The 9,241-nt window shown below is 41.4% G+C and overlaps 1 non-coding gene across 1 annotated transcript; it reads left to right on the plus strand.

Moving 5' to 3' along the window:
* Nucleotides 1-3,000: 3,000 nt before the first annotated feature.
* LOC111757989 (small nucleolar RNA SNORA11) lies at nt 3,001-3,130 on the plus strand. Its single transcript, XR_002792241.1, has one exon. It is a non-coding gene; the product is annotated as a small nucleolar RNA SNORA11 (small nucleolar RNA).
* Nucleotides 3,131-9,241: the final 6,111 nt, after the last annotated feature.

Here is a 9,241-nt window from a genome sequence, read left to right on the forward strand (position 1 = left end):
GGCGTCAGCTTAACCCCAGCTGGCTGCATGGGTGTGGTGCCGGGTGTGGACGCCCGCCTGAGGGCTGTTGCAGCTTGAGGAGACCCGGAGAGGAAGCGCAGCCCGGTGGGTTCTCCAAAGTGTTGTGTGGAGCCGGGGGTTCTCCTGGGGGAGCTCGACATGCTGGCTCCCCTGACATGAACTCAGCTGTTATCATCGGAGGAGCTCGGGACCTCGTCATTGAGAGTGGCTGCGGTTCACTTTGGGGGAGCTCTGGTCCTTCCGTTGAGCATCGTTTCCTGGCTCCAGAGGGGAAGATGTGTGCTGTTTAGTCTCCTGAAGGAGCTTATCAGGCTGGCTACCTGATAAGAACTTGGCTGTTATCAGAAAAGTTTGGGACCTCTTTGTCGCTGAGGCTGGCTGTGGTACTTTTCAGGGGAGCCCTGGTCCTGACTTGGAGCGTTGCTTCCTGGCTCCAGTGCCGAACCCCCAGCCTGCTGGCACAGCTCCTTCACCCCGAGGACACAGACCTTAGGCTTCCATCACTGACCTTGGGGCCTTCCCAGGGCAGATTCTCAGGAGTCATTGTCGTGGACTCCAGGCCTCCAGTTGGACTCATGGGGGGCATTGTCATGGGCTCTCAGTCTTCAGCTGGACTCTTGCAGGACATTGCTGCAGGATCCAGGCCCTCGGCTGGGTGTTCTAGGTCTTTAGAGTGTGGACACATTTCCTGCACTTTCTTGTATTTAACTCTGGGTGATCATTATAAATAATACTATAAATTCTGTGTCCTGTACATAATTGTTCTCTTTGCAGCCCCTGACTACAACAGAACTGTATTACACAAAGAAAGGCCCTATTGTAAAGTATGAGTTTGGGGCTGGGGATTTAGCTCAGCGGCATAAGTGCTGCCTTGCAAGTGTGTGGTCATGAGTTTGATCCCTGGTACCGATTAAAAAAAATTTTTTAAATAAAGTGTGAGTTTTAGTCAATAATAATATATTGATATTGGTTATAAATTGTAACAGACGTACCTCATCAGTGCACAAATACAAAGTGCTCCTGATAGGAGAAGCCTTGAGGTTAGTGGAAGAGGAGAGAGAGATTTTCTGCTCAATTTTTCCAGACTTTTTTTTGTACCAGGGATCGAACTCACGATGTTGCACTCGCCAGGCAGGCACTTACACTGCTGAGCTAAATCCCAGGCTCCTCTGCTCAATTTTTCTATAAATCTAAAACTGCTCTAAAGAATAAAAACCTAGTTAGCTACATATCATGTTCTTTGATGTGATGCAGTTGAATTGAAATGAATAACAAAAAGATGCATTTTAAATCTCAAACGTTTAGAAATGCAAAAATAAAGTTATTAGAAATAACTTAGGGGGGGAGAAATAATTTATGGGCCCCCAAATAAATCTCAGTGAAGATTTGGAAAAAAAAGTTTACCACTAAACAATAAGTAGTCTATCACATATCAAGTGTTATACAATGGCCTTAAATATAAGTAGTCACACCTCTGTCTGTGGGGGTTGGGAAGTAGGTCTGTCTGTTCTGGGACCCTCATACATATACCAAAATCTTCCCAGGCTCAAGTACCTTATAGTAAATGGCATATTAATTTATAAGCTGTATATATTCTTCTGTATACTTTAAATGATCTCTGGAAACCAGGCGTGGTGGCCCATGGCTGTTATCTCAGCACTCTGGGAAGCTGAAGCAGGAGGATCATAAATTTGAGCTCAGACTGGGCAACCTGGTAACATAGTGAGACTCTGTATCAAAATAAAAACATATAAAAGGGCCAGAGATTTAGCACAGTGCAAAGGTCTTACGTCCCATCCAAGTAGCACAATCAATCAGTCAATCAATGACTTCCTATCATATTTGGTGCAAACACTATAGAAATGGCTGCTGTGCTGAATTCTTTAGGAAATAATGAAAAGAAAAACCTATAAATATTTTTTAGTACAGGTGAAATTTTTCTGAATGTTTTTAATAAATTGTTGGTTGATACTGCCAATGTGGAACCCATACGTATGGAGGAGGGTAACTGTATTAGAAATGGAGAGAATAGAAAATTAATGAGCTAGCCACCCCATTTATGAAGTTAGAAAAGGAACAGCAGAATAAATCTAAAAAAGAACTAAAATTACGAACACAAAGTTATTTTTTAAAGAAAACACTTAAATATGCAATAAAAAAGATCAATAGAGCCAAAAGTGGATTAAAAAGACTTTAAAAAAAACACCCTCCGGTAAAATTGAGAGCAGAGATTTAAAACTTCCTAAGAGAGTGTTACAAAAATAGCTATGCTGATATATCTAAATCTCAGAATATCTATGTGCATATGTGTATAATCTACATCCCGTGCCCACCCACATATTTATGTATATATAAAATGTCTCACGAGACTGCAGTTTACCAAGACTAAATGCTGGTGTCCAGCTCCGACACCCACGTGTCCCCCAGGTGTGCACCGAGAAGCGGACTCACGGAGCAGAGGACAGGACCTCGTGGCCTGGGACAGGTGGCCTGACCCTGGCACAGCCACTTCCTGTGGGCATGCAGGTGGTGCCTAGTGATACAGGGGACTGAGACTCCCGACCTACTCTGTCCGGTACAAGCTTGTGTTCTCTAAAACTGAAGAGTGAATTTAAGGAACAACAGAGGTGATGAGTAGAATACATTTATTGAAAGAAAGAAAGAAAGAAAGAAAGCTTCTGTCTGAAGAGAGACAGAAGGGGTCCCAAGCAGGCTGCCCAGGACTCGGTCTTTTCTAGGGACTTTGATAGAGTAAAACCATGGGTTCAAGGTGGAGGGGGGACTGGGAGCTCACAAGGCAGCTGGGCGTAAGCTGGGACATAACTATAGTTAGCCAATAAGATCAATACTTCAGGTAAAGTTGATTACATTAGGGACAAATGGGGAAGCCAGTCACATAGAAAGTGGGCACTCTTATGGACTTTTCCCTAGGGGGATGGGAACTATTTGGGGTATCAGTCCTCAGGATGTGGGTGCATTGGGGTGCGCTCAGAGCAGGTGGCCTGAAGAATGGCTTCTCTGTTTACAACACACCCAACAGGAATCTAGGATCATTGTGACAAGGGGCACAAAACTTGTGACCTCTCTTGGGAGCAAATGTCCTACACATGCATTCCACACGCTTCCACATAGTTGCCGGATAGTAATAATGTGACGGGACTCAGTAATGGGGGAAAGTGGGTAGCATTTAGTGGGGAGGTGGACATTTTGAGTGTACCCATAGGGGATCTGTTGATAGTCCTAAAAGTAAAGACTTTGAATTTCTGTTTTCTTTCTTTCTTTTTTTTTTTGTCTTTTTCATTTTTATTGGTACCAGGGATCGAACTCACAACTGCCTGCTTGCCAGGCAGGTGCTTATGCCACTGAGCTAAACCCCAGCCCCTTGAATTTCTGTTTTCAATAAATTTTTTAAAATAATTAAAAAAAAAAAAAAGGATGTGGGTGCATTTGTTCGATCCAAGTCATGAATTGGATCCCTGGTACCAATAAAAAGAAAAAAAAAAAGAAAAGGAAATGGCACCTCAATCTCACTTATGAAGTATCTGCAAGTCTGTGTCATGACCAGGAAAGATTTACCATCTCTTTGTCACCTCCCTCATTGCTGAGACAAAATACTGGATATCCAAAAGGTAAAGGAGAAAAGGTTTGTTTCGAGCCGGGAGTGGTGGCACATGCCTGTAATCCCAGCACTCGGGAGGCTGAGGCAGGAGGATCGTTGGGAGTTCGAGACCAGCTTAGGCTACAAAGTGAGCTCAAGGCCAGCCTGAACTGCACAGAGAGACCCTGTCTCAAAAAAAAAAGAAAAAAAAGAAAAAGGTTTGTTTCAGCTCACCTTTGAGAGCTGACTCCAAACTGTTGGGGCCTCCTGGGAGAGAGAGAGAGAGAGAGAGAGAGAGAGAGAGAGAGAGAGAGTGTGTGTGTGTGTGTGTGTATGTGTGTGTGTGTTTAGATTTTCAGTTCCTGATCTGATAGGGGAGCAGGACAGAGAGGCATCCAGCATCACAGAAGCCAGACAGACATCCCATGACCAGGATAATGGACGCTCCGCTCGCTACGAGCAGCAGCAGGGCCTCCTTTCTGTCTCTTTATGTCCATGCAAACTGCAGACCGGGTGCTGGTCATGCCCAGGGCGGAGCGTCCATTATCCTGCCCTGCAGCATCCCAGTGTCGCAGGCTTAATCCACATTCACACACCCTAATCCAGACACCTTCACAACTCCCCATCTATGAGTACAAGGGATTCAGGGGGACATCTAGCTATAAGCCATAATGCCATGAGAATCTAAGGATAGTTTAATGTTAGAAAATCTATTTGATACATTCACTGTACTAATAGATTTAAAGAGGAAAAAAATACATAAGATTATTTTCACAGAAAAGGAATTTAATACAACATAATACCCATTTGTAGTATTTTAAACTAGAAAATTAGGGAAAAGATGAATTTCCTTCCTTCACCTGAAAAGCTGTATCTACTCAAAACCAGTGAATATTCAATTTTTTTAAATCTTTTTTTTTTTTTTTTTTTTTTTTTTTTTTGGTATCGGGGATCAAATTCATGACCTTGTGCTTGCCAGGCAGGCACTTATGCTACTGAGCTAAATCCCCAGCCTCAAATCTCTCTCTCTTTTTTTTTTTTTTTTTTTTTTTGAGACAGAGTTTTACTATGCAGTTCAGGTCGGTCTTGAACTCACTTTGTAACCCAGGCTGGCCTTGAACTTTAAGCAATCCTCCTGCCTCAGCCTCCCAAGTGTTGGGATTACAGGTATGCATCACCACACCCAGCCTTAAATATTCATTTTAAAAGGCAACATTTTAGAAGCATTTCCTTTGAAACAAAGTTGCTTACTATCTCCATTTTATTTAACACTTTATTGAGCTGTTAAAATCAGGACATTATGGAATCCTGCTCTGGGGAACTGCATAGGGAGCTGTTGAGTGGACTCAGGTCGTCATACTCCAACCTTCCTACAAATGGAACAAAGATAAAAGGGAAAAATAAAACCTACACATAGCTAGATGAGAGATGCCATTAGGAGACATGTATTAGAACAAATGAACTAGTTTAGAATGAGCATGATATATACAGTAAAATAGTTAAGGGAGGATATTAACAATACAAAACATAAAAAAGGAAAGAATGGACCAGCTGGGAGAGAATCAGGAAGCAGCACCCTCCCCATGAGTCAGCCCATGTGTGGGCAGGGAGAGAAGAGTCCCCACCACGTCCCCTCTCTGCTCTCCCGTAAGCAACTGGCTGATTCCGAGGAACACAGGCTGAGATGACAGCAAGTGAAGTGAAGTAAGGACTTAATGCTTGTATTGCTTGATTGACTTTGCAGACCTAAAGCTGGGAGTCTGAGCATGATTTAGAGAATAACAATATGCATCATGATAGGGTGTGTGAATGTGGATTAAGCCTGCGACACTGGGATGCTGCAGGGCAGGATAATGGACACTATTGTGGATTCCCTACTGTCTTGTTTTTGCCAATATTTTCTCATTTTTTTGTTTCATTTTATTGCTTTGTTTTATCCTCTTTAAAAGAAAAGAAAAGAAAGAGATACATTGTGAATGCTGTCAATACTGGTTCTACCAATGTTCATGCACTGAAGCTCTGTTGCTAGACACATACGCTTTTATGATTGTTATGTCTTCTGATGAAACTGGACCTTTTCATATTATGAACACCCCTTTTTATCTCCAATTACACTTCTAGTCCTGAGATCATTTTTGTTGAATATGCTATAAGCACTCAAGTATGTTATGCTTACTGTTTTCTTAGTATTTAATTTTTCATCCTTTTCATTTTAACTTGTGTGTTTATAGAGCATAAAGTACTTCTCATGTGGACAGCATATATGATTGTCTTAGTTTTATATATTCTGATGTAATCTCTGTCCTCAGTTTGAAGTCTAGGTCATTTACATTTAATATAATGTTAATATGGTTGGATTTAGGCCTACTATTTTGGCTTTAATGTCTAAATAAACTATCATTCATCCCCTTCACTTTGAACACCTATCCTGTCATTCTTGCCACTTTTTCCTCCTTCTTTTTAAAATTAGCATATGTTTGCAATACATAATAAATATATTCATTGTGGTAATTGACACACACACACACACATATATAAATATGTATTACATGTTGATACTTTTTACTTCCCCTTCCATGCTTTTCCCTCCCCACTTTGCTCATTTTGGACTTGTTCATTTACTTTTCTCTTTCTTGCCATTCTCTCAATTAACTGAATGCTCTATGTTGTGGTTGGTTTTTGTTATTGTTCTGGCTTTGTTTTGTTTTTCAAGACAGAGTCTTGCTTTGTAGTGTAGACTGGTTGTGAACTCACTACGTAGCTCCGGCTGGCCTCAAACTCATAGTGATCCTCTTGCCTCAGCCTCCCGAGGGCTGGGATGACGGATGTGTGCTACAATGCCTGGGTATTTTTTTTTTTTTTTTTGTCTTTTTCGTTTTTACCGGTACCAGGGATCGAACTCATGACTGCCTGCTTGCAAGGCAGGCGCTTATGCCGCTGAGCTAAATCCCCAGCCCCGGGTATTTTTTTTAACTCTGTTTTTGCAGTACTGTACTAGGGATGGAACTGGGGCTAAGAGAGGTTTTTAATCATTCTTTAATTCTTGTTTTGTATTATTTTTTAATGGATACTCTAGGAATTTCTATATGCTTCAATTTACTTAGATTTAATTTGCATCATGTAACATGAAATACAAGAATCTTTCAACATTACAGTTCCATTTATCTCAACCTATTTTTATGCATATGAACATATAAATATGATAAATTTTGTAGTGTAGTGGCATGTTCCTTAAATATTTATATGTCTTTTAAAGAACATATAAAAAGATATGCCAGGTATGACGGTAGATAGCTATAACCCCAGCACTCAGGAGGCTGAGGCAGGAGGATCTCTGCAAGTTTGAGGCCAGCCTGGGCTACATAGTTCAAGGCCAATCTGAACTGCATAGTGAGACCCTGTCTCAAAAAAGAAAGAAAGAAAGAGAGATATGTATTATGTGTATACATACATGTATAATTTTAATTAAATACACATAAATGTGTGTATGTGTGTATGTGTGTGTGTTGTGTGTGTTGTATGGATCAAACCCAGGACCCCATGCAGACTAGACACTCTACCACTGAGAAGCCTCCCTGGCTGCATAGGTATCTCAAAATTTGCTTACATTTTATCATTTTTGATGCTCTTACTGCCTTCTGATAGATGCATTCCAAGTGCTGGGATCACAGTGCTCTGAAAGCTGGCTTTACCATTTCTTACAGAGTACATCTGCTGTGTGATAGCTAACAGTGGTGTCAGCTTGAATAAGAAAAGCCTGGCCATTTGGTTAGTTCAGTTCTGGTTGTGTCTGGGTACAGAGTTCCTGAAGAGGGAAGACTCAGCCTAGGTTTAGGTGACGGTAACCATCCAGCCTGGATGGAATAAAAAACCCGTCTTGATTCTGTTCCTGCTGAGGAGCTCCAGCTTTTGCGCGCCTTTGGACCTGCGTCTCCAGGCTTCCAAAGCAGAGGCTGCAGTCTTCAGCAAAGTCTTTCAGCTTCCGGATACAGACTCACACAGGATTTGGCGGTGAGTTCCAGGCCTTTGGCTTTTACCTAGAACTTTGGCTGTCTAGCACATAGACAGCCCTTGTGCGTTTTTCCACAGCTGACTCTGCAGGCAGCCATTGTACGTGTACCTTATAAATATTTTATGTATCATTAAATATCTTACAATTATTATGTGTCATTATAATATATCTGAAAATATTCCTCTAGTGAACCCTAATTAGTAGATGCTGTAAACAACATTTTAGTTCTTTTCTTTGTCTGAAAACATCAGCATCTCATCTCCACCCTGGAGGCTATCCTTTCTGTATACAGTCCCAGGCTTACAGGGCTTCACTTTTAGCACGTCCAGTACCGTAACCCATTGCCTTTTGGCTTCCATTATTTCCAGAGAGAAGTTGGCTGCCTTTCACACCCCGAGTGCCCTTATGCACCATGCCGTGAGTATTGGTCACTTTCCAGGTTTTCAGTTTATAGTAACTCAATTACAGTGTTTCAGGAGTACAGTTAATCATATTTGGTAAGCTAAACTTGCTAAGCTTCTAGGATCTGTAAGTTTATATTTGTCATTAAATTGGACAATTTTTGGACATTATGTCTTCAAATACTTTTTGTAGCCCATTATTTCTTCTCCTTTTAGGAACTGACTTATATGTATATTAGATGAATTGATGTTCTCCTACAGGCCAGTGAAGCTTTGCCTATTTTTCAAATAATTTTCCTTCCTGTTTCTCAGATTATTATAAATTTTATTACTTTTTATTCAGGTTGACTTTTCTTTACCATTAAGCCTGTCTAGTGATTTTTTTCTCTGTGCCTTTTTAATTCGATAATTGCTGCTGGACTTTTTTCCTAGTCCAACATCTTTTCCAGAATTCGGAAACAAATTAAGTTTGTGAGCCGAGGTACCAGTTTGAAGCCAGGCATGGAGCCGTGCATCTATAATCTCTGCACTCTGGGAGGATTGCCAGGCCTGGACAATTTAGAAGACCTTGCCTTAAAAAGTGAGACAAAGAGCTGGAGTGAGGCTAGTGTAAGGTCGTGGCTTTAATCCTCAGTAATGCTCAGACAATGAGGGCCAGATGGACGCTGGGGCTGGACACACACTGTGATGACTGCATAGTCTCTGGACAATGCAAGGATTCTATGGCCGCCTCAGAATAAATGGAATGTGAGGAAGTGGACACCGGAGGTGTGTAACGTGCCACCCCTTTATAGCCACAGAATTTTTTTTTTTTTTTTGTACCAAGGATCGAACTCACAACCTTACACTTGCCAGGCAGGTTGCTTATGCTGCTGAGCTAAATCCCTGGCGACCAAATTTTTCGAAACATGTTTTTATACTGGGCATTGGGAATAACCCATGATAAAGGACATGGATTCTGTTGTCTTCCTCCAAACAGCCAAAGAGTATCTATCTCCAAGTAGTTCACCTGGAAGGAATAAACATTAAATTGTGTCCCTTGAGCTGGTGGCACCGAACTTCCTGCTCAGTTCTTTCAGTTTCCATCGCTTTTTTCCTGCTTATTTCCTCCTATACTCACTGTGGTACCCCCTGATAATTCTTGCATAAAGCACCAACCAAGGATTTGGTCATGTTTTATGTGTACTTTTTAAAAATTTTTTTTTATTT

Source organism: Cavia porcellus, unplaced genomic scaffold, assembly GCF_034190915.1.
Source record: "Cavia porcellus strain 051 isolate PalLab524CR breed Dunkin Hartley unplaced genomic scaffold, mCavPor4.1 scaffold_28, whole genome shotgun sequence".
Lineage (NCBI taxonomy): Eukaryota > Metazoa > Chordata > Mammalia > Rodentia > Caviidae > Cavia > Cavia porcellus.